Below are 23,370 nucleotides of genomic sequence, written 5' to 3'. Positions count from 1 at the left end.
GGAGAGCCACCCCGCCCTAGGCCATGGCCCTCCTGGGGCAACCCAGGTCAGGTGGCTGAGTGCAGCAGGGCTGAGAGGTCAGCCTTTTGTTTCCACTGGATGTGGGTCCCGCTGCTGGGCAGTTCTCATGCCAGCTCCCTGCTGGGTTGACTGGGGTTTTGTCTGACCTGCATCACAACTCAGCTCCTCCCTCCGCCCCATCTTGTTTCTCCCTTTTCTCTTCACAGGTGTGGATCCCCAATCACTATCTCCAGACCCAAACTCCATGGCCCCATCTGCTCCTGGAGAAACCAACCTGCACAGTGTGGATGTGGGTGTGGAAGCCTCAACTGTTGCTGTGTGGATCATCACTTAATACCACTTCAGAAAACTTTTGGCAGCATTATATTACATATTATTATTCTAAGACTAAACTAAATCTGCATAGACCCTAAGACCCAGCACATTCTTGTCTAGGTAGATGCCTAACTGAAATCCGTGCTTATGTTCTCAGAAGTCCTGTTCACAGAAGCTTGATACATGATAGCCACAACTGGCAACAGACCAAATGTCCATCACCAGGAGAATGGATAGACACGGAGGGGTCAGTTCATGTGATGCAATGCTACAGCACATCAAAAGGAAAAAGCCTGCTGCTATACACAGCATGGATTCAGTGCACAGGTTTTATGCTGAACAGAGGAAGCCGGGCACAGAAGAGTGCACACATCCTGCGTGCATACTCACAGTACACACAACCTGTGTGGCTCCATTTATATGGAGACAAAAACCAGGCACAAATAATCTGTAATGATAGGAGTCTGGAGGATGGAGAAATTGGGCTGGAGGGAGCTTGCTGGGGAGCTGCAGGTGTCCAACAGATTGATTGATCCTGGGGGTGGTGGTGTGCATATATACACAAGCAAAAGTTAATCAAGTTCTACAGTTAAGATGCGTGCACCTTGCTGAATGTTACACCTTGATAAAAAAAAAAAGTTAAGAAATAAAAGAAGCCTTCACAATGACCCATGTTTATTCAGAACTTACTACATTTCAGGGCCAGTGATTTCATGCAGCAGATCATTCCATGCACACACATGCCCACCCCCCAACACACAACAAGTACATCCTCAACACATATACACACCCCAACACTTACATACTCCAATACATATACACACCCCAAGACACACACCCTCAAAACACATACACTCCCTAACACACACATACTCCAACACACACACCCCCAACACACACATACCCCAAAACATACACACCTCAACATACACGTACTCCAGCACACTCACCCCAATATGCATATAACCAACACACACACCCAATGCACACTCCAACACATACATCCCAACACACACACCAACAAACACATACTCCAATATATATATGCCCCAATACATACATACCCCAACACACACACATAGCAACACATGCATATTCCAACACACACATACACCAACACATACATACTCCAACACACACATACTCCAATACACACACCTCAATACAAATATGCCCCAAGACACACACCCCAACACGCACATCCCAAAACGCACATTTTGACACACACATACTCTAATACACACCCCAATATGCACACACCCCAACACACACACACTCTCCCCTACACCAACACACACACACATACCCCAATACATACCTCAAAAGATATACCCCCAACACACACACACACACCCAACACACAACCCCCAGCACACACATAGGTCAATACACACACAGCCCACTGCACTCATACACAGACACACACACACACACACACGCACTCTCACACAGCCCCAGCTTTGAGGCACAGCTAAAAGCTGAGCCTAGGGAGAAATAAGAACCTTAGGTGCAGTCGTGTGGTCTAAACTCTGTGATCCAGTTGTCTGTCCTTAAAATGGAAGTGATACTGGTTCCCACCTCCCAGAGATGTAATCACCCACAACATATTAGGGATGCAAGACATTAGGCACAGGGCCAGGTGCACTCAAAGCTCTCAGAATGTAAGGACTGGCTATTGCAGGCCCTGCTGAGGGAGGGCAGGCCCAAGGAACACAGGGTGTTGTGAGGAACACAGGCAAGCAAATTACATGTGTGGGACCTGGGAAGGTTGGGGCAGATATTGGTATAAATCTTTGCATCACCTATTTCAGGTTGCAAATTCCGTAAGAGCTAGTTCCTTCTGCAGCTTGGGAGCGTTGATTATGCTCACTCCACCTATAGAGAAACCAAGGCTTACATTGTTGGGGAGCTGGGGGAGATATGAACGATTACATATCAGTTCTTAGCCTTGGTTTTTGAAACACAAGGAAAATTGTGATTTCTTTCAGAGGACTGGTAGGTTTGGAGCTCACAGAAGCCATGGATCACCAGATGGGAAGAGGCACAGCCAGACGAGGAATCTGGGGCACAGAGATGCCAAAGTGAGTGGCTCCAGGTCACATGGCAACTTAGTGGTGCAGCCAGAATCTGCTCAAAAATAAGATTTTAATTCTACACCCAAGATCAGTTGTTGAAGCAACGTGGAATAAAGCGGGGTGGGAGAAGTGAAAAGTATCTCTGCTTTCTCCCCAGTTCCTCAAAGACCAGTCTCCCTGTTGACTAAAACGCCCACGCAGCTCCCATCAGAACAGAAACCCAGCCAGCCGCCTATCTTGCTGGAGGGCTGTCGAAGATGCAAACGGGAACCACATGCAAGACATCCTCCAGCCACACTCACAGCATTCCAGCCAGAGGGACTGGAGGAGAACTCAGACCTCCTTAGCGTCACCCTCGGGACACAGGCAAACACATTCCCAAAGATCTAAGGCCTCAGACCAGGCCATCTGGGAAGAAAAAGATGGAAAGTCCCCAATCTCAGGGCTGGGCTGTCAGGCAGACAACAGCCCACGGTGGGTAAGCACCCTGCAGACTCCGGAAAGCCCGGCCTTCCTGGACACGAAACGGAGACATGACCAGCACGTGCTTAGGGTTGTCTTCAGATGAAACTCTCTTGGCAGTGGATGAGAGAAGTCCTAGCAGAAGCTGGACCTGCTGCCATCCCTCAAATTTCACACTGGGCTTCTTTTGTGGTGATTGGTCGTTAATCCACTCAGCTGGGACCCTGCGCCTTCCGGCTGTCTGGAAGGCAGGCAGAGGAGGATTTGGGTTCTGGCTACTCAGCCAGAGTCCAGTGACCACTGGAAAATTGTGCAACAGACATACCACGCCTGCCCAGGTCTTTCCAACATACCAGCCCCAAGGCCTTCCCACAGCCTTCCTTCACCCACCCTCCACCTCTTGGCTGAGTGAGCCCTGCCTTCTAATGCCTGTGGTTCTACTGTGCGACCAGTCTTCCTATTTAGGGACCACCCTGCTTCGCCCAGCACACAAGACGCCTCCACTATTTTCCAACCTGGGCATCTTGCTCCCACCCCACCCCCTCTGTTGCCCCCACCAGTTTCTCCCCAGCCCCACAACCAGGACCTAGCAGGGAGGCCCAGGGGCTGGGGCCATTGTCCGAAGCACATTTGAAGGTTGTGAGCACCTGGCAGTGCCCTCGAGTGCTTCATGGTAGGGATGATGAACTAACTGCTCAGCTCAGCTATCTGACCTTCACCTGCTGGAGGATGCAGGTGGGTGGCAGCAGCTTCCCCCCCTCCAGATACTCCTAGTCCTTGAGGTGAGGCTGACGCACAAGAAAGAAATGACCACGCAGCACTGGGGACACAGTTCAGGCTGCATGAGAAAGAGGGCCTCCCTCAAGTCCGCACAAGGTAATCAGGTCTGCATTGGAAGCAAGTATAGTTCAGGGTCGTGGAGACTCAGGGACAGCCTTGGAACTCAGGCGGCCTTATGGGATGTGGAAGTCAGGGCTGAAAACCGAGCAAAATGCAAAATGGTTGCCTCGCTGGGGCCACACATGGCAATCTGCCTCTCTCTGTCTGTGTCTCTGTCTACCTCTCAGTCTCTTCCTTCGTCCGTCACTCTTGGGCTCTCTGCCCTTCTCTCCATCTCTCTCTTAGTCTTCCTTTGTCTCTCTCTTTCCCCTTTTCTGCCTGTCTTCTTTCTTCTCTCTGTGTGTCTGCTTTGCCTTCTGGCCACTGCCGGGCTTCCTCTGCTTTCACTCGGCTTCTGCTCCCCATGACTCTCCCTGGCCAGCATCCAGTGCTTAGCTCTGTGAATTCCTGTCCTGGCCCCTCTGGTCACAGCACACTGCCCCCAAAGAGGCCCAGAGAAGTGAGGCTGCAGAGTAGCTGCACTCTACCTCAGAATCCTAAAGGCAAAGGAATTAGAAGAAGCTCAGAGAATCTAGTGCAGCTAAAAAACAATTAAGATATAATTTACATACAGTAAAATGCCTACATCTTAAATGGACAAGTTGATGGCTTCTACACATGTCTACATGCACCTAATGCCACCCACATCAAGACATGCCACATCTCCATCTCCTCCAAAAATTCCTCTTTCCCCTATCCAGTCAATTCCTGCCTTCCCAGAGGCAGCCACTGGTCTGAATCTTTTCACCATAGTTGTGAAATTCCTTTTGCAAAATTCTGTCAGTAAGAGAAATCTGACATAATTGACTCCATCTTGTTTCTAACCTCCAAGCTGTCCTTGGTCAATCCTGGTGTGGACCAAGCTAACCTTGGGAGGAAGGTTTAACCTTTTTTATAGTTTAAACTTATGGCAAGGATGATGATAACCTAGCCTAAAATTAAACTGCCTTTGTAAAACTAATGAAAGTCCACAAAGTTAGGGCTGTGAGGGGGGCCTGAATCCTGCTAAGATGTGCATATAGTTAAATGTAACCAGCCACTGTCCCAGAGGTCACAAGATTTGAAACGTCCCCGATTACTCCTGTAGATAACATCACTATTGCAGACCCTAATACTGACCTTTTGGGATGTCCTTTCAGACTCTTGCCTTTCTCATGACTGGCTGACTCCACCCAGACCTGTGATTCATCCAGTTCTGTGGCCCCCACCCAGAGGCAGACTCAGCACCTGAAGACTGTTTTCTATACTCCTATGATTTCATCCTCAACCAATCAACATTCCCCATTCCCTAGACCCCTGCCCGCCAAACTATCCTTGAAAAAGCCTAACCTCTGAGCCTTTGGGGAGAGTGATTTGAGCAATAACTCTCTTCCACATGGCCGATTTCCTGTCAATGAAATGTCTTTACTGCAGTACCATGGTCTCAGTGAATGGATTTCGGCTGTGCAATAGGCAAGAAGAAACTGTTGGGTAATTACAAATTTGCCTAGGGCGGTCCACGGGAGAGAACATAGTCATGGGTTCTTAGTTTCTGCTTCTGGTTGGGCCAGGAAAGTCCCTTCCTCATCCCTTTTCCACTTATCACTAGAGACAGAAACTAAAAACCACGGCTTCAGACTGCTAAAAGCTTAAAACAAAACAAAACAGAACAGAACAGCAACAGCAACAAAATAAGGTGGGCTGGACAAGCTTAAGCTCACAGACCTTATTTAAGTGAACTCACGCTGGATGTGGGCCTCTGACTCAGGCTGGTGATGCTCAGCATGCTGTATTGTGGTGTGTATCTGCAGTCCCTTAGTCTGCTTGGGCTCTCATAACAAACACCACCAACGGGGGGGCTTAAATGACAGAAATTCATTTCCTCACAGTTCCAGAGGCTGAAGTCCACGATCAAGGTGCCAGCCAATTTGGTTTATTGAGGGCTCTTTTCTTGACTTGCAGACAGTCACCTTCTCACTATGTCTTCACCTGACCTCTTCTCCTCAGTGTGTGCAGGGAGTGAGGGGAAGGGGTGAGCGGAGGGAGGGAGAGGAATGGGGGAGGAGGGTGCTTTCTGGTGCTTTCTCTATAAGGACACCAATCCTATTGAATTAGAGCTTTACTTCACCTTAATTACGACCTCAGTTAACCTTAATTATGTCCTTAGAGGCCCCATCTCCAAAGACAGGCCTGCTGGGGTTAGGGCTTCACATTCACATTCACATTCACATTCTGGAGGGTCAGGAACATTCTGTGCGTAACAAGCAGTTTGTTCCCTTCATGGCTGAGTTGCAGAGTAGTATTCCATTACATGGATGGTTGTATGAATATATCTTGATTGCTTTGTTCCTCACCTGTTGATGGACATGTAGGTTGTTTCCAGTTTGGGGCTATTTATTATGAACGAGGAGAATATTTGAGTAACAGTCTTTGTGTGGACCTGGATTAATCAACAAAGGGAATACCCTGGAGCACACCAGTGAAAACTCCACTGGTGGTGAAGGCTTCAGGAATGTCTCCATCCAGAGGCTCCAGACCCCATTCCATTTCTCTGCTATGCTTTCAGCTTTACCTTCGTGTATACATGTGCTTGACCTTACCATCTCCTCTTATAGCTCAGCCTTTCTCCTTTGCTTATTCAATCAGCAAACATTTATGGAGCCAGCTCCATGGCAAGCACTGAACTATGAGTAGGAAACAATGGCTGAGTAAGCTCTGTCCTTGCCCTGTTGGTGCAGGTGGTCTAGTGAGAGACATGGACAGATGGACACGTAAGCCCATAAGTGCTGCACACAAGCCTGCAGCTCCAAGTAAGAAGAAGGAGTCTGTAAGATGAAGGGGAGAGATGTCAGTGACTCGCCTATTTGGGAACTGTGGGGTCAGGCCACAGAGTCTCGTTGCTTTCAGCTCTGTGTGTTTCTCTGTTGCGCCTGTCTCCCTGTAGCTGCCCCGATGAAGTCTCCTAGATGTCAGATGTCCACACAGAGGCTATTTGTTTGTTTCTGATCACAGGCTTGTTTGCAAAGCAAGGCTTGTGAAAGCATTCCCGGTTTGTCTAGATGATGAAAACCCCTCAGGAGAATTTCATGTCCTTGGGGTTGGGGAACTCAATGTTCTACCTCGATGTTGCTCTCTCCTTAAGGACCTTCCACACAACTGCCAGGGCTGGTGGAATGGATTATTTATTGGCCTGATTAAATGTGTCCTTAAGCTATAAAACTGGTGCCAGAGTCTTGGGCTACACTTCCAGGGCGAGACTGATTTGTCTTCTGAGGGAAGAGCTCTAAGAACTGTGGCCTCTTTCTCCTCCCACATGATTTCAGGACTGGGAGATTCTGAATATGCACATGGGTGTTCTGCCCCAAAGGGTTTTTACTCAAGGGAGTCTGTTCATTTTACAACTATTCCATTTATGCCTGATGCACTCCAGGCATCGGGCCATGACTTGGCCTCTCCCTAGAGGAGCTCAGAGCCTGCGGGGGGGGGGCAGATACCCATGAACCATCACTCATGGATTACATAGGCAAGTATAAACCATTGTGACTGCCACAAAAGACGGACACAGGGATTTTAAGTGGGCATATCAGGGTGACTTGACTTAGATGAAGGGTCCAGTGACATCTCAGCTATGGAGATCTGAAGGATGAGCACAAGAAGGGAGGGGAGGCAATGGAACAGCATGTGCCAAGGCACCAAGGGAAGAGGAATCAGGGCACAGAGAGGAGCTAAGAGGGGCAGGATGGGCTGAACACAGTGAGAATGGGGAAGAGTGGTTCAAAAGGGTAGAGGGCCAGTCACCCCAGGCCCTGTGGAGTCTAGAGTTTATTCTTAGAGCACTGGGGAGCCATGGCAGGTGTGAGCAGAAGGCTGGTGTCACTGCTCCCCTCAACCACCACGTAAGACCTCCCACAGGCAGGCTCTTCCTCTGACCCTTTCTCTGCAGGGTGTTTCTAAAGCATCTCTTATCCCATCATTCCCAGCCTTAGAATCTGCCAATAACTCTTCACTGTGGAGGCAAAGTCAAATTTCCTTAGCAGGGGCGTGAGGTCGTAATAGCTGGTCAAGACTTCGAAGAACAAGCAAGTGACTGGGAGTTCGTCGGAAGTCACTGTTTGCTGTCTTTCTTTTCCTTTAAATAGCATAGTGTTAGGAGCTCCTTTAGGACAGAAGAAGTCATGATACAACATTTTCTTATGTTCCCAACAGAGGCCAAAGCATGGGCACTGTTGTCATCATCATCACCATCATTATCATCTTCATCATGGCTTCCATTAATTAGGCCAAGCATTTTATATGCTGTGTTGGTTAGCTGTTGCTGTGGAACTTAACAGCCTATGATAGTGATTTGTAATCACGACCGTTTATTTTGGTCACAATTTTGTGGATTGGCAGTACAAGTTTGGTTCAGTGGGGCAGTTCTTCTGGTGTTGACTGTCTAACATGTCTGTGGTTAGCTGTGGGCCAGCAGGCTGCCTCTGCTTCTGGGGATTGATTGACTGTTGGCAGGGTCAAGAGGGATGACTGATTAATGTGTCTTCATCCTTCTGGTAAGATTGAGCCTCTTCATAGGGTGGTGGTGAGGTCCCAGAATAAGAAGAGATACTTACTCAAAGTGAGAAGGAATAGTCAGTTGGCCACATCAAGTTACAAGGCCATCAGTATTGAAGGAAGTGAAGAAAGAGACTCTGCCACTTGACAGGAAGTATGGCAAAGGGGCACGGATATGGCAGGGTGTGAAAAATTGGGTCATTTTTGCAAACAGTCCATTTCACAGGTGTTACCTTACTTCCTCAGAAAGACATAGTTGAAGCTCAGTTTTACAGGTAAAGCAGCTGAGGCACAGAGAAGGAAGGATTTTGCTCAAGGAGCTGCTAATAGTTGAGAACAAACCCTGGTTTGTATGACTCCACAGACAACACGTTCTTAACTCCTGTGAGTTACTGCCCACTCCACTCACAGACGAAGACCTAAGGAGCTCAGCTTCCCAGGAGGCCATTGTCTTTGTCATCATTGCTGTCATTGTCACCATTGTCACATTTATTGAATATCTGTGATGTGCAGATGCTATCAGTGCTTTACGTGCATTAATTCATGTATTATAATTCACCCAATGTCGCTATAAGATGTATATTAATAATTTTCCCGTGTAACATGGGTCAGAGTTAGAAATGTCATGACCATGTCACTCATTTTGATATTCCCTCTATAGCACAATGTCTGGCACATAGGTCGTACCCTCTTACCAAATGTTTGCTGAATGAATGAGGGCAGGAGTAGGGGAGTGAACAAGGCCCAAGGGAAACAAGCATTAGCCCAAAGTCACACAAAGTGGGACCAGACCTCAACATCCCCCACTTCCTTCCCATGAGGCCCCTGGGCAGCCTTTTACCTGGATCTGCTGCTGCTCCACTGCCCCAAAGTGGATGAAAATAGGAAACAAGACTTGGGACGTGCTGCTCTGTCTTCCAGCAGGTGCCTTGGAACCAAACACAGTCCCGGAAATGGAAATCTGAGAATGTTTTACAACCACATAGCACAGTGGAAAGAGCACTGGGCTTAGAGTCTGAAGACCCATGCGTGCCACCCTTGGTTGATCTGTGATCCTGGATGGGTCACTTGGAGAAGACCGGACTTCCCACATCTGAAATCCAGGGCTTCAGATTTTACATCCTGTTGACATCCCAGGACTGTGTCAGAGATGAGAGGAGTTCACAGATGCAAACTCTCCCTGAAGCTTGTACTTAACTCACAGACCTCTCCGGGTTGACTCAGCTCCACTGGTTGCACCCCAATGATACCCCCAGCCTCACTTACTTGCTCAGAGGAGCCCAGGCTCCATGCCAGCTCATCTTCTAACTGCTACAGGCTCCATCTGGGTGACATCCTGCTACAGGGTGACGTCTGCCACAAGGCCTGGCGTCTTACCCTCCATGGAACCACAGCAACTCTAGCGTTCTCGTCCAACCCAAGCAGTCATGCAGAGGCTCTGGCTCATCTCACTCTTTCTAGATGCAGATAAAGCACTGTGCCCTGGGATGTAGCATATGGCTTCCCCAGAAGCTGTCTGAAGGGACCACAACACTTCCAGGAGAGTTAAGGCCCTAGGGTCAGTTTGGACCAGTGAAAGACAGATGATGGAAAATCACGAGGAGATGCCTCTTTCTTCTTCTTCTTCTAGTCCTGGCTCCTCTGGAGATGTTGCATGGCTGAGTGACCTGGTGTGCTTCGCTCTGCAGTTGTGACCAGCTCAATCATGTACCACCCTGTGTTTTCTTTCTCTCCTTTCCCGCTTCACTTCCCATGTTCCTTCAGTCTTCCCCCAGCTCACACCCTGGAATGACACACCAGTATCTGAGTTTCGCTGGTGGCTCTGTCAGATAGGCAGCCTAGTCTAAGATAAAGAGAAGAATTTGAGAAAGTTGTCAATTTGCAACCATTCAAAAAATCAGAGGAAGGCTGGCTGTATCTAGCGCCAGCTAGGATATGGAGCAACCGGAATGCTCTCGTATGCTGCTGGTGAGAATGCGAAGTGGAATAGCCACTTTGGAAAATGGGCAGTTTCTTAAAACATTAAACATACACCTACCATATGGCCCAATCTTGCCACTCTGAGGTATTTATCCAAGAGAGGAAAAAATACATATGTCTGCACAAAGACTTGTACGCGAATGTTTATAGCAGCTTTATTTATAATAGTCTCAAACTGGAAACAACTCAGACGTCCCCCAACTGGTGAATATATAGACAAATGGTGGTATATTCATACAATGGAATTTTACTCAGCAATAAAAATGAATAAACTCTGGATACACACGACATGCATGAATCTCAAAATAATTATGCTGAGTGAAAGAGGCCAAAGAAAGTACTGTTTGATTCCATTTGCATAAAATTCTAGAAGATGCAAACAAATCTATAATAACAGAAAGTAGGCCAAGGATTGCTTGGGGACGGGGGTGGAGGAGGGGCGGGTTGCACGCAGGAGGGCACGAGGGGACTTTGGGGGTGATGGAAGTGCTCGTCATCTTCATTGTGGTGATGGTCTCAAGGGACCACCTTCATGAAGATGTGAAAAGGGGGGAAACTCACCAGGCCCATAAGTGAACCCAACCAAATCTTTAGGGGAACGATCACTCCAGTGCTATTTAGAGCATTTCAGTGTGCAGAGAAAGGAAAGCTTCCAAATTCCTTTTGTGAAACTAGCATAATTCTGATACAGAAAACCTGGCAAAAAGGGTCCATTAAGGAGGAGTGTGCCGCTCTGCACACACCTGTGGAGTTATTATTGACTCTGTAAATCAGCTACATTGCAGCTGACCCAGTTTCACAATATTTTTCTGTCTTTAGTTTCCAGAAATTTAATTGCATTGTGTGTTCCTGTGGATCTCTTCGGGCGCATTCTGTTTGGGGAAAGCAGCAAACAGGTTTACCGGATCAGATCAAGAAGTAAGACGAGGCAGGCCAGCCTCAAAGGCTGATCCCAGCGAGAGGGCTTCTCCTAGAGGGGAGCCAAGGCCAGGAGCTTCCTGAGCGTGGGCTCCCTGACGCCCCTGCCGCCTTTCTCTGCTTGTCCCTCTCGCCCTGACCTACCTGCTGCTCCCCATGCCCATGGCTCCCACCTTGGTTTGTATCTTCACCATCCCTTTTCTTTTCTTTAAAAATCTCTGGCAGTCTCTGAGCCCCCCTCTCCCTGCAATCCATCCTCCATGATGCCAGAAATCCAATTATGTCACATACTAGAATCCAGTCACTCCTCTGCTCACGTCCTGTTAGGGGCTGAGCTGTGTCTCTTTCTCCACCCCAGAAGTTTTTATGTTGAAGTCCTAAACCCCAGTATATCATGACATGCCCATATCTGGAAATAGGGCCTCTAAAGAGATAGTTAAGTTAAAATGGGGCCATTAAGGTGGGCCCTCATCCAATCTGACCGGTGGTCTTATAAGAAGAGGAGATCGGGACACACAGAAACCCCAGGTCTATACATATACAGAGGAGGGGCTGTGAGCAGGTGGCTACCTGCAAGCCCAGGAGAGAGACCCTGGGAGAACCCAAACTTGCGAACACCTTGATCTTAGACTTCCAGCCTCCAGAATTGTTAGAAAATAAATGTCTGTTCCTTAAGCCCCCTAGTCTGTGTATTTTGTCATGGAAGCTCTAGCGAACTAACACTGTCCCCGTCTCAGACTCTGCTCTCCTGTGGCCCACAGAACAGGTGCAAACTTAGGACTGCACAGCCCAGAGCCACAGCCTCCTTCCCTGCAATGCTTCAGCAACGCTGGAAGGACTGCACCAAGTTGTGCATGTCTCTGCATCTCTGCAATGCCACTCCCTCTGCCTGGGGCAGCCTATCCTCCTTCTTGTCAACAGGCAGAGGCTCTGCTCTGCAGGTGTGACTTGTACCTCCACTGTCTGTACTCAGCGTAGGACCTGCCACTGGGCAGGTGCTCCTGAAGGCTTAGAGGGAGGAAACAGAAACGTGAGAGGGGCTGCATTGGTGGACACAGGCAGGCCGGCTTTGTGAGCATACAACCTGCGACTTAACACGGACTCCAAGTATCTCTTATTTAGGTCAATGTGTTCTTCTCATTTTTTTCCTGATTCCCATTAAAGTTCAACTTTATTGTACATTTTTTTGTTTTTTGAGTCAGGGTCTCACTTTGTTGCCCAGGCTGGAGTGCAACGGTGTAATCATATTTCATTGCAGCCTCGAACTCCTAGGCTCAAGCAATCTTCCTGCCTGATGTTTTCTTGCTTAACCTTGGTTTCTCATTTTTCTACAATGACTGTGAACTTTTCATAGTAATAACAAAAAGGAAAAAAAGAAACAATAAAGATTGGACACATGATGAAAAAATCAGTTTTCAAACACCCAACACATACTCGAAGTACGAATGACATCTTTTTCTTCTAGTTTTCATATTGTCTTCCTGTCTGCAATCCATAATCATCTCTCTCCAAGTTCAGGAGATCCTCTGAGGCGGGTCCGGTGCTCTGCGACTTCCCTGAGTAATGTGGGCACAGACCTCCAAGCTTGGATAGGAATCAAATTGTCCTGGGAAGAGACTTGGAGCGGAAGAAGCTGGTGACCTGGAAACACCAACAAAGAAAGCCCCGACAAAAGCCTGTCCCTCACCAGCTGGCCAGGGAAAGGGCAGCTCAGCAAGAAAGAAAACTTTTAGACAACCCTGTTCTACTCCAGATAAACACCGCACAAACCACGCCAGCAAGTGGTGAGTGGGAGCCTAGATGTCCCCACTCGAGAGGCTGTAAGGAGGATCTCAATAGCCTGGCAGGAGCGGTTTCCAAGAAGGCCCAGTAGAGATAGAGGCCTCACCCTCATTGGCTGGCAATCAGCTCACCCTTCCCCACCCTCATAGAGTCCACCCACATGGAGCCTCTGGATTTTCATCCCCCCCCCCCCGCAATAATGAGGCATCTCATTCTCTCTCCACTCTCCAGGGTGTCCAAGAAGTTCTTGGGAGGGTCAGGACTTTTAGCAGCACCCAGCAGCGATGAGGCCACCTCCATCAAAATGTCAGCAGAGACTGCTGGGGAGCTGGAACTCTCACCCCCCACTCGGCAGTAATGAGAACCCCCACACCTTGGTGTCATGGGGGCTGAGTGGAAAACCTGGACTTCGACTTTCACATGTCAATCACGAGGAATGCCACACACATCCCCCTGTGGAAACAGTGTCAGAGAAAGCCAGGTACAGAGAAAGCTTCGATAAGGCCCAAGTCTCATCAGAATACAAACATTTCCAGGTTTTAATGAAAAAATCACTTGACATATCAAGAAGCAGGAAGATCTCAAATGGAATGAATAAAAGACAATCAATCGATACCCATACCAAGGTGATGGAGATATTAGAATTATCTGGAAAGGATCTCAAAACAGCCATAATAAAAAGAACAGAAAGAAAGCAATAAAAGGAGGAACTTTGGAACATCAGGAAAAAAGAAAGAATATCATAAACAAAAATGTTGGTAAGTTAAACAGGATTTCCCTTTCTCCCAAATAGGCTTTCCTAAATTATGTTTGATTGTAGGAGCAAATATTACAACACTGGCTGCTGTGGTTCTGCATGTATGTAGAAGAAAAATTTAAGACAGTTGCTAACAAGTGTAGGTAAAGGGACAGAAAGGGAGCTAAGTTTTCTATACTTCACTTAAACTGGCAAAATGATGACATCAGTAGGCTGATAAGTTACATATACACAATTCAGTACTCAGAGCGACCACCAAAAGTCTATGTGAAAGATACACTCAAATACACAACTGATAAATCAAATGGAATTACTTTTATTTTTAGAGACAGGGTCTCACTCTGTCACCCAGGCTGGAGTGTAGTGGTATGATCATGGGTCACTGCAGCCTTGATATCCTGGGCTCAAGTGATCCTCCCACCTCAGCCTCCTGAGTAGCTGGGACTACAGATACGTACCATGGGACCCAGCTATTATTTACAAAACTTTATGTAGAGAGCTGGTTTTGCTATGTTGCCCCGGCAAGTCTCTAACTTATGGGCTCTAGGGATCCTCCTACCTTGGCCTCCCAAAGTGCTGGGATTACAGGTGTGAGCCACCATGTCTGTTCCAAAATGGGATTTTAAAAATGCTAGTGGAGCCCACAGGAAGGCAGAAGAAAGTAAACAAATAAATTTAAAACAGAATCTGGGTGCTTATACTCAGAAGGCTGAGATGGGAGGATCACTTGAGCCCAGGAGTTCAAGGCTGCAGTGAGCTATGATTGCACCACTGTGCTCCAGCCTGGGGCACAGAGTAAAACCCCATCTCATTAAAATCATAATTAAAAAAAAGAATTTAAAAGAAATTAAAACAGAGAATAAACAGATCATTAAAAAGTGACAGACCTAGCTTTATAATATCAATATTTATATTGAATATAAATGGGCCAGCTATACCAATTAACAGACAGAGATTGTCAGAGTGGATTAAAAAGCATGACCAACTCTATGAGGCCTACAAGAAACTCACTTCAAATATGATGATATAGACAGGTTGAAAGTAAAAGGATGGAAAAAGAAACATCATACAAACATTACTTAAATGAGAGCAGGAGTGTCTATATTAATAAATAATAAGGTAGACTTTAGACTAAAGTAAATTATCAGAGAGAAGACAGGGACATTATATAATGACAAAAAAGATAATCCATCAAGAAGTCATAGCAATCCTAAATGTGTGTCCACCAAACAAGGGTTGCAAAATATGTAAAGCAAAAACTGATAGAACTGAAAGGAGAAATAGACAAATTCACAATTATAGTTGAAGACTTTGTACTGCTCTTTCAACAACTGAAAGATCAGTTGTACAGAAAATCATCAAGGATATAGAAAACTCAACAATACAACTGATAGGATCGAACTGGCATTTATAGATCACTTTGCCACCAACAGCAGAGTACGTATTATTTTTAAGTGCCCACAAGACACATATCAAGATAGACCATATCCTGGGCCATGAAAAATGTCACCGACTTTAAAAGAATTGAAATCAGATGCAGTGTTTTTTTTTTAACACAATAGAATCAAACTAGAAATCAATAACAGAAAAATAATAAGAAAATTTCCAAACTTGTGGAAAATAAAAAGACATACTTCGAAATAATCGAAGAGGAAGTCTTCAAGGAAATAAAAAATCCATTGAATTGAATGACAATATACAACATACCAAATTTATGGGAAACAGCTAACACAGTGCTGAGAAGGAAATTTACAGCATTAAGTGCAAATGTCAGAAAAGAGGAAAAGTCTCAAATCAATAACCTAAGCTCTCATATCAAGAACCTAAAAAAGAAAAGCAAGATAAATCCAAAACAAACAGAAAAAAGGAAATTATAATGAGCAAAAAATGGCGAAACTAGAAACAAAGAAAATCAATGAAATAAAAATCTGATTCTTCATACAAAATAAATGAAATTTCTAATCCTCTAGCAAGGCTGATAGAGAAAAAAAGAAAAGTCACAAATTACCAACATCAGGAAGGAAACAGAGGATATTCCTACAGACCCTGCTCACATCAAAACAATAATAAGGGAATAAAAGAACAACTCTACACACATAAATTAGACAACTTAGATTAAATGAAGCAACTTCTCGAAATACAAAAACTACCACAACTTACCCAATATGAAATAGATCATTTCAATAGTGCTCCAATATTAAGGAAGTTAAATTTGTAATTTTTAAAAACTGTCAAAAAAGAAATCTCCAAACATTCAAAGAAGAATGAACATCAATTCTATACAATCTCTTCTGGAAAATAGGAGTTTATTGGCCAGAGTGCAACCATCGAAACAGAACCAGTAAGAGATACATACTAAAGGATTTATTGCAAGGATTTGGCTTAAACTACTGCGGGGTCTGGCTGGGCACTCTGAAACTGGGCTGTCAGTATGGGCAGTCTGAAACTCGGGCACATCATGAAGCTGCAGTCCACAGGCAGAATTTCAGGGAAATTTCACAGGATTTCAGGGAAACTGCAGTTCCACTTGTAAGACATTTCAATTGAATTAGACCTACCCAGATAACCAAAAATAATCTATTTTAAGTCAACTGATTATGAATGTTAATCACATCTACAAAATATCATCACCGCTACACCTAGATTAGGGTTTAATCAAATAACTGGGGATGAAAGCCTAGCCAAGCTGTCATATAAAACTGACCATCACAGTCTACCCCTTGTCAACTTGGCATCCAGATCATCTCCCTAAACCATACATAATTATCCAAATAAACAAGATCACTAAGCCACACTTTCATCTAATGTGATACAAACACCCTGAGTACAACTGAAAACACATTAGCCCTTTTCCGAGAGGAATGTGCAAAGTTCTTGGGTGATCTTCACCCTTCCCTTTGGTAGCCTGCAATTTAAATACTGTGATGTAAAGTAAACAATTATTAATACATCTTATGTCATCTGGTAAGGGCATACGGGAGGTAAGAAAACAAAAATACTTGCTTGACAGATATATACAAATATGTTCATAACAAAATAAGGAAGAAATATTTATAACTATTATAGTCCTCATTTCTGCAGCTGCACATAGCCATAGCTGGCATTTATAACCACCTTCTTCCACTACCCATTCCATATTCCCTCTGCCCTCAGCAAGCACCTCAGCTGGTCATGCTTCTTTACCTAGCAGAGTGACCCAAACTTTCATTCTTGAATGGTGTAGGCCATTAATAGTCCTGCCTAAATTAGATTGACAGGACATGGTAGTACTGAGAGAAACCCTAATAGATCTCTTGTATTTCAGGCTTACTCTTCTTTTCCTCATCAATGGCAGTATTTGGCATATCTATATTGCCATGGCATACCATGTACTACCAGTGTCCTCTTTGCCAGGGGTCCCCCACCCCTGGGCCATGGACTGGTACTGGTCCATGGCTTCTTAGGAACTGGGCTCTACAGTGGGTAAGGAGAGGCGGGTGAGTGGGCATTACCGCTTAAGCTCTACCTCGTGTCAAATCATCAGTAGCATTAGATTCTCATAGGAGTGTGAGCCTTGTTGTGAATTGCACATGCAAGGGCTCTAGGTCACATGCTCCTTATGAGAATCTAATGCCTGATGATCTGAGGTGGAACAGTTTCAACTTGAAACCATCCCCCACCCCAACCATTCATGGAAAAATTGTCTTCAATGAAACAGGCTCCTGATGCCAAAAACATTGGGGACTGCTATTCTTTGTCACTGAAAACAGGGTCATTAGTGTTTTAAAATCTAATCAGATTAGATAACCAATTCCAGAAAACCTTGAACCAATTTGGAAAACTCTTCCTTAAGATCATGATCCTCTAAAGTCACTTCTAGTACCAAAGTCTGTATCAGCCAGGGTTCAAACAAACAGAGCCAGTAGGAGATATATATTAAAGGATTTACTGCAAGGAATCAGCCTACATGATTGTGGGGACTGGAGTGCTGTCAGGAAGGGCAGGTTGGACTTGGGCACGAACTGAAGCTGCTGTCCACAGGCAGAAGTTCTTCTTCTTTCAGAGAAGCCTCAGTTCTGCTCTTAAGGACTTTGAATGGATCGAAGCAGGCCCATACCGAATATCTAGGGTAACCTCCTTTACTTGAAATCAGCTGTTCACCTTCCCCCTAATGATGCCATGAAGAAGACCCAGAATGTGCATTTTCTACCACTCAGCTGTGTCTAACATAGACCCCTGCAAAGCATAGGACCTGATCACGAACTGCCTTTTCTGGAAGCATTTCTACAAGTTGCTGAGCCAATTCATTCTGGGAACATTGTTCTGGGGAGCTGGCTGGAGCTAGAGAAGCAGGAGAAGGAAACTGGCTTGGCCGGGCCTTTACAAACAGCCCTTGTCCAAGTGGCTCCTATTCCAGGAGCTCGATATTGAGACTCAGCATCTGCTGTGCAGACAGTGCCTGTTTAATATCCCTGCAGCCAACAGGGAAGGTGCTATGATACCCAGTTTATAAATGAGGCTCAGAGAAGGTTATTTAATCAAGGTCACACAGTAAGTGACTAACCAAGCCGTTGAACTCCAAATCCACCCTCCTTCCATTGTACTGGAGCCCATGACCTCCGATCCAAAGATCCCAAAGAGCCCAATGCCTTTGTACTATTGGGAACAGTGGTAGTAGGAGACCTCAGAAGATAGGGGGTGAGGACTGCTCTCAGTCCATGTGTGTTGGTGAGTTTATTCAATGAGAGTCCCACATTCATGGGGCTGCAAAAATTGGCTTAGACATGGGCATGTGACTCAAAATAGGCCAATCAGAGTTAGTCCTGGGACTTTTGCTGAAACCATTGAGAAAAAGATGCTCTCTTTCTCTTGAGACTCTGTGAAGTAGATAGAATGTTAGCTTGAAGCTCCTAATGGCAGCCTGCCATTCCATAGGGAAGAAACTACTTGCTACTGCAGTCAAGCCAGGGAAAAGCAGATCCAAGACATGGAGAGAGATTAATTTCTGAGAATCTCCTTCGAGGATCTGGATTCGGCCATGCCTCTGTAGGCCTTGATTAACACACCACGTGGACACACAGCACATCACCTTTTTAGTTGCCCTTCTGCTCGTGAACTAAAGCCTGCTTCCCTGGAACATACTTACTAGTTCTAGCTCTACCAATCCAAAGGGGAGCAGAAGGCTCTAAAGGCAAATAAATGTGGTTTCAAATCCCAATTCTGGCATTTCCTCTTCAAATCTCAACTTAAAATTGGAAGAACACCTACATTAGAGGGATGTTGTAAGGATGAAAGACATCACAAGTGGTTTGTTTTAGTTATTTTGTCATATTGCCCCTGTCACAGTCATTATCTGATCGTGAGCCCCCAGGCAGCAGACACCTTGTTTTATTCCACTGAGCTTCCCCAGTACCTGAAAATAGTTGGCACAGAGTAGTTTCTCAATAAATGCTGGCTGAAATAAGCTCCACCAGAGGGATCTACTTGGGACAGCTGTGATATTCCAAATCTTCTGCTCTTATCCCTGTCCTCATCCTCACCATGCCTTTATATAACACGGATGGTTTTCCTTACTAAAAAAAATTATTTTGTGAATATTTATCAGTTAGAAACAAAAGAATGAAAATAAGCTACCACAGTACCAAAAATCCAGATGTTTGGGGTTAATTTTCTAACACAATACTCAACTATTTTACTTATTTCATATTTTTCTTAAGAAACAAAACAAAAGCAAACTGCCCTGCAATTTGGACACTAGATCCTTTTCTCACAGTGTCCCTTGCCGTTTGCTGGGAGTGGTGTGGGCACGCTTGGCAGTCACGATGGGCTGCTGACATGGGACAAGTGGGGAATGGGAAGCAGCTGCTTGGCCCACGCTGTCTCCTAAGCCCCAAATTGGTGACGAGGTGTCACAGACAAAAGACAGGCAGTTATGGTTTGGGCGGAGGCTCCACAAGCAGCAGTGAACTCCTCTTGCCAAGTTCACCCAGCAAAGCAGAGTCCGCCTGGCTGGCCACAGCGTGCTGGGCAGCCTCTGACCTTAGAAGCAGTGTGCACCCAGAAGGATGGGCCCATCAGTCCGAGCCACCATCTCCCTCTGTCTGATGGAGGAGGGGGACATCAGCCACAGGCATTGATGCAAAGGAGCAACCTCATCTTCATCTCTTGTCCTACAGTGGCCTTGTAGCTCCATGTCATGATGCCACCCCACATAGCAGTCAGAGTCAGTCACCTTCTGAAAATACAAACTAGATCAGGTATCAACAAACTTTCCTGCACAAGGCCAGAAAGACAGAAAGTATTTTAGGCTTTGTGGGCCAGCTGGTTTCTGTCACAACTACAGCTCTTCCTTGTAGTGTGAAAGCAGCCACAGATAACATGTGACTGAATGGCTGAGACCGTGTTCCAATAAAACTTTATTTACACAGGCAGGAGGTGGGCTGGCATAACCTATTGGCTATAGTTTGCCACCTCTGCATTCCATCATTCAACCCTCTGTTATGGCTCCTCATCCCCTCAGAGGAAAACCCAGCTCCTAACTGGGGGCTTCAAGGAGCTGCCTAGCTTGGTCCCTGACGACCTCTCTCCCTAGATCCCACTGCCTGGTCACAAGCCAAGCTCATTCTTGCCTCAAGGCTTTTGCACTCATGGTTTCCTCTACCTGCAACACCCCCCACACCATCCCCACTCCACATTTTCATATGACTCGCACAGTCCCAGTATTAGGTCTCAGCACAAATACCATTTCTTCAGAAAGGCCATCCCTTCAGCCCTCTGAAGTGAATGTCACCTCCCCTCCATTCCCTTTTATCACTGCACCTTGTTCAAGTTCTGCACAGCACTCATCACACTTTGAAACGATCTCTTCTAGAGTCGTTTACTTTTTTATTGTCCTTCTCATCCCTAAGCTCCGGGAGGGTAGGGAGCCTCTCCAAATAGGGAATATTTGGAGAATGAATGAATACTCAAGTGGATGGAGACCTCAGTAGCCTCCTAACTGGTCTCCCTCATACCCTCCCTCCCTCGATTTCATCACTCACGCTGCGGACAGAGCTATCTTCTAAAAATGGTTGTCAGATCACGGCCTGTCTGCATCAAACTCTGTAATAACTTCCCATTGCTCTTAGAGTAAAACTTAAACTTTGCACCATCACCCCAGAGACTCTGCAGAGAGGGCTTCTTGGCTGTCTCTCCCAGCCCATCTCTCCCATTCCAAAGAGGAGGCTGCCTGTAGGGTCCACCGATGTGACCCCAAAGGGCGCCACTTGGCGCTAAAGGTGTTTTTGCATTGATATCAGAAAACGGGTTAGGTTCCAGGAATTCTCTCTGAATAAAAGAATGAGGCCATGAACACCTGACTCATGAGAGGCTGGGAAGTCATCCAGTTTCCTCATCTCACCCCACCCAGGTCAGGCTCTCTCCTGTGACATGCTCGGGTAGAAACAGAACGCGCACGATCTTTCAGACTGATGCCAAAGCCCAACAGGGCTCGCGCCTTTGGGAGGGTGGGGTCATGAAATGGAAAGCTTTAAGTGCTTTTTCTGGCCTGACTCAAAACTACATGCAAATCAAAGTGAAAAAGAGAGGGGTGGGGCTGGTAACAGAATAAGTATTCAGACTTGTGGACTCCTTATGAAACCATGTAGTTTATACTGTTTTCTCTGAAGTTGAAATTCCATTTGGAGAAGTTCTACAGCAGAGATGATATCATGTGGATAGCCCACAAGGGTCTGCTCGCGCTCATTGCTTGGGCTATACTGAGGTGAAAGATTAGGAAGTTGCCACCTCATGGCTTCTTCTCAAATAGGCCTGGAGAGTAACATCAAAGTGGCCAAAAGCAGTACCAATTTTCTAAGTGACATTGCACAAAGTATGTAATCCAAGTTATAAGAATATCTGTATTTTTTTCATGAGAGTTAAATTAACAAAGGCATTTCATTTTAGGTGGTGGTAAATATGGCCCATTAGCCTTTCTGTTTTTTCTGAACTGGACTTCCTAAAAGATGATTGCTACTGTTCTGCAGTGCAGTGTTATCAGCAAGGCACAATGTACACCCCACTTCTGGTCATTTTTAAATCTAGGCCAATGCACCTGACATCATACCCTTTCCAGTTTATAAGTGACCACTTAGAACCACTGTCCTCCAATTCTAGTTGACCTTGACTTGTTTTCACTTTACCCCATTCTCTTATTGTGAATTCTTGCTTCCCACCCTGAATTTCTTGCTCTTTCTATCTCTGGATTTTTGCCCTTTCCTGACACCTGGATCCTGGCTCTCCTTCTAGAAGTTTAGTCCAACTTGCTTATACCACCTCCCCTCCATTCCACCATCTCCTGGGGCCCCAACAGTTGCCCAGACAGATACACCTTGACCCCGAGCCCTTAAGCACAGAAGAGGACATCATGCTAGGTTACAATGACATTGTGAAGAACAGGACAGACACGATCCACCCGTCACTGCACTTGCTACTTTCTTTCTTCCTTTCTTGAAATGAGACAGAGTCTTGCTTGGTCACCCAGGTAGGAGTACAGTGGTGCAATCTCGACTCACTGCAACTTTTGCCTCCCAGGTTCAAGCGATTCTTGTGTCTCAGCCTCTTGAGTAGCTGAGATTATAGGCACACACCACCACACCCAGCCAAGTTTTTGTGTTTTTAGTAGAGACAGGTTTTTGCCATGTTGCCCAGGCTGGTCTTGAACTCCTGAGCTCAGAGAATCTGCTTGCCTCGGCATCCAAAAGTGCTGGGATTACAGGCATGAGCGACTGCACCCAGCCCATCAGTGTACGTTCAACCTCGTCTACAACATTCCAGCCATTGTTCCTCCTCTTCTACCAGTACACCTCCAAGGACAGGAAACTTACAATTTCCTGGGACTGTCCTTTTCACTTTCTGACAACTTTATCAGAAAGCTCCAGCTGTCAACGAGCTCTCGAGCCCTGGAGTAATCTGTTTCCTGTAGGGTGCTGACGGTGTGGTGTGAACTCCAAGGCAGCTGTCAACATACATTTGCCTATCGCTGGCTGCAACTCACGCTGGAGCATGCGACATAAGTTAATCACTTCCACTTCTCACCAGCATGGCTCCTTGTCCTTTTTCTGCCTCTGGCCATTCATGCTCAGCAGACAACTGATAGCCAGGGCACTGACTGGAACATGGGCAGGATTCCGGGCCGGCCAGATATAGCCCATTATCGCTGCAGCTACAGTGTACAAGCTCATTGAGAAGTCAGGGAACACTTTATCAATGAGGAGGCTGTCCTAGAAACTCTGGTGTTGGGTTTCATGTGAAGTGATGGAGGTGAAGAGAAAGGCTCCTGAGATAGCAGGACCTGCTTATCTGAAATGTTTGCCCCAGTGAGGTCAAAGTGCCACAGCCAACTCATCATTTTATGGAAATGAATCATAGAATGTCAGAGCTGGAAGACTTTGGAGGCTTCACAGAAGGAGAAATTGAGGCCCAACGAGAGTACCTGGCTTGACCAAGGTCATATGGGGAATCCATCTAAGAGACTCAGGTTTCCTACAAGAAAAGGAAGGGCCCTGCTGCCTTTGCAAGCTGAATCAGGCTTTGAGAAGCAAGAGAAGGGTTTTTGAAGGTCTTCATGCTTTGCATATTTGCTTTGAAAACATACAAAAAGGTCAGTAAGGAGTCAGGAATGAGCTGTTTCCTCAG

General features: G+C 46.0%; 1 long non-coding RNA gene across 1 annotated transcript; it reads right to left on the bottom strand.

Moving 5' to 3' along the window:
- Positions 1-2,011: 2,011 nt before the first annotated feature.
- On the bottom strand, positions 2,012-22,986 carry LOC119467794. Its single transcript, XR_005196417.1, has 3 exons — positions 22,549-22,986; positions 8,618-8,622; positions 2,012-2,023 (listed from the first exon to the last, which is right to left on the bottom strand). It is a non-coding gene; the product is annotated as an uncharacterized LOC119467794 (long non-coding RNA).
- Positions 22,987-23,370: the final 384 nt, after the last annotated feature.

The sequence above is a fragment of the Cebus imitator genome, unplaced genomic scaffold, assembly GCF_001604975.1.
Source record: "Cebus imitator isolate Cc_AM_T3 unplaced genomic scaffold, Cebus_imitator-1.0 Scaffold332, whole genome shotgun sequence".
NCBI lineage: Eukaryota > Metazoa > Chordata > Mammalia > Primates > Cebidae > Cebus > Cebus imitator.
This window is presented reverse-complemented; position numbering and strand designations above follow the sequence as displayed.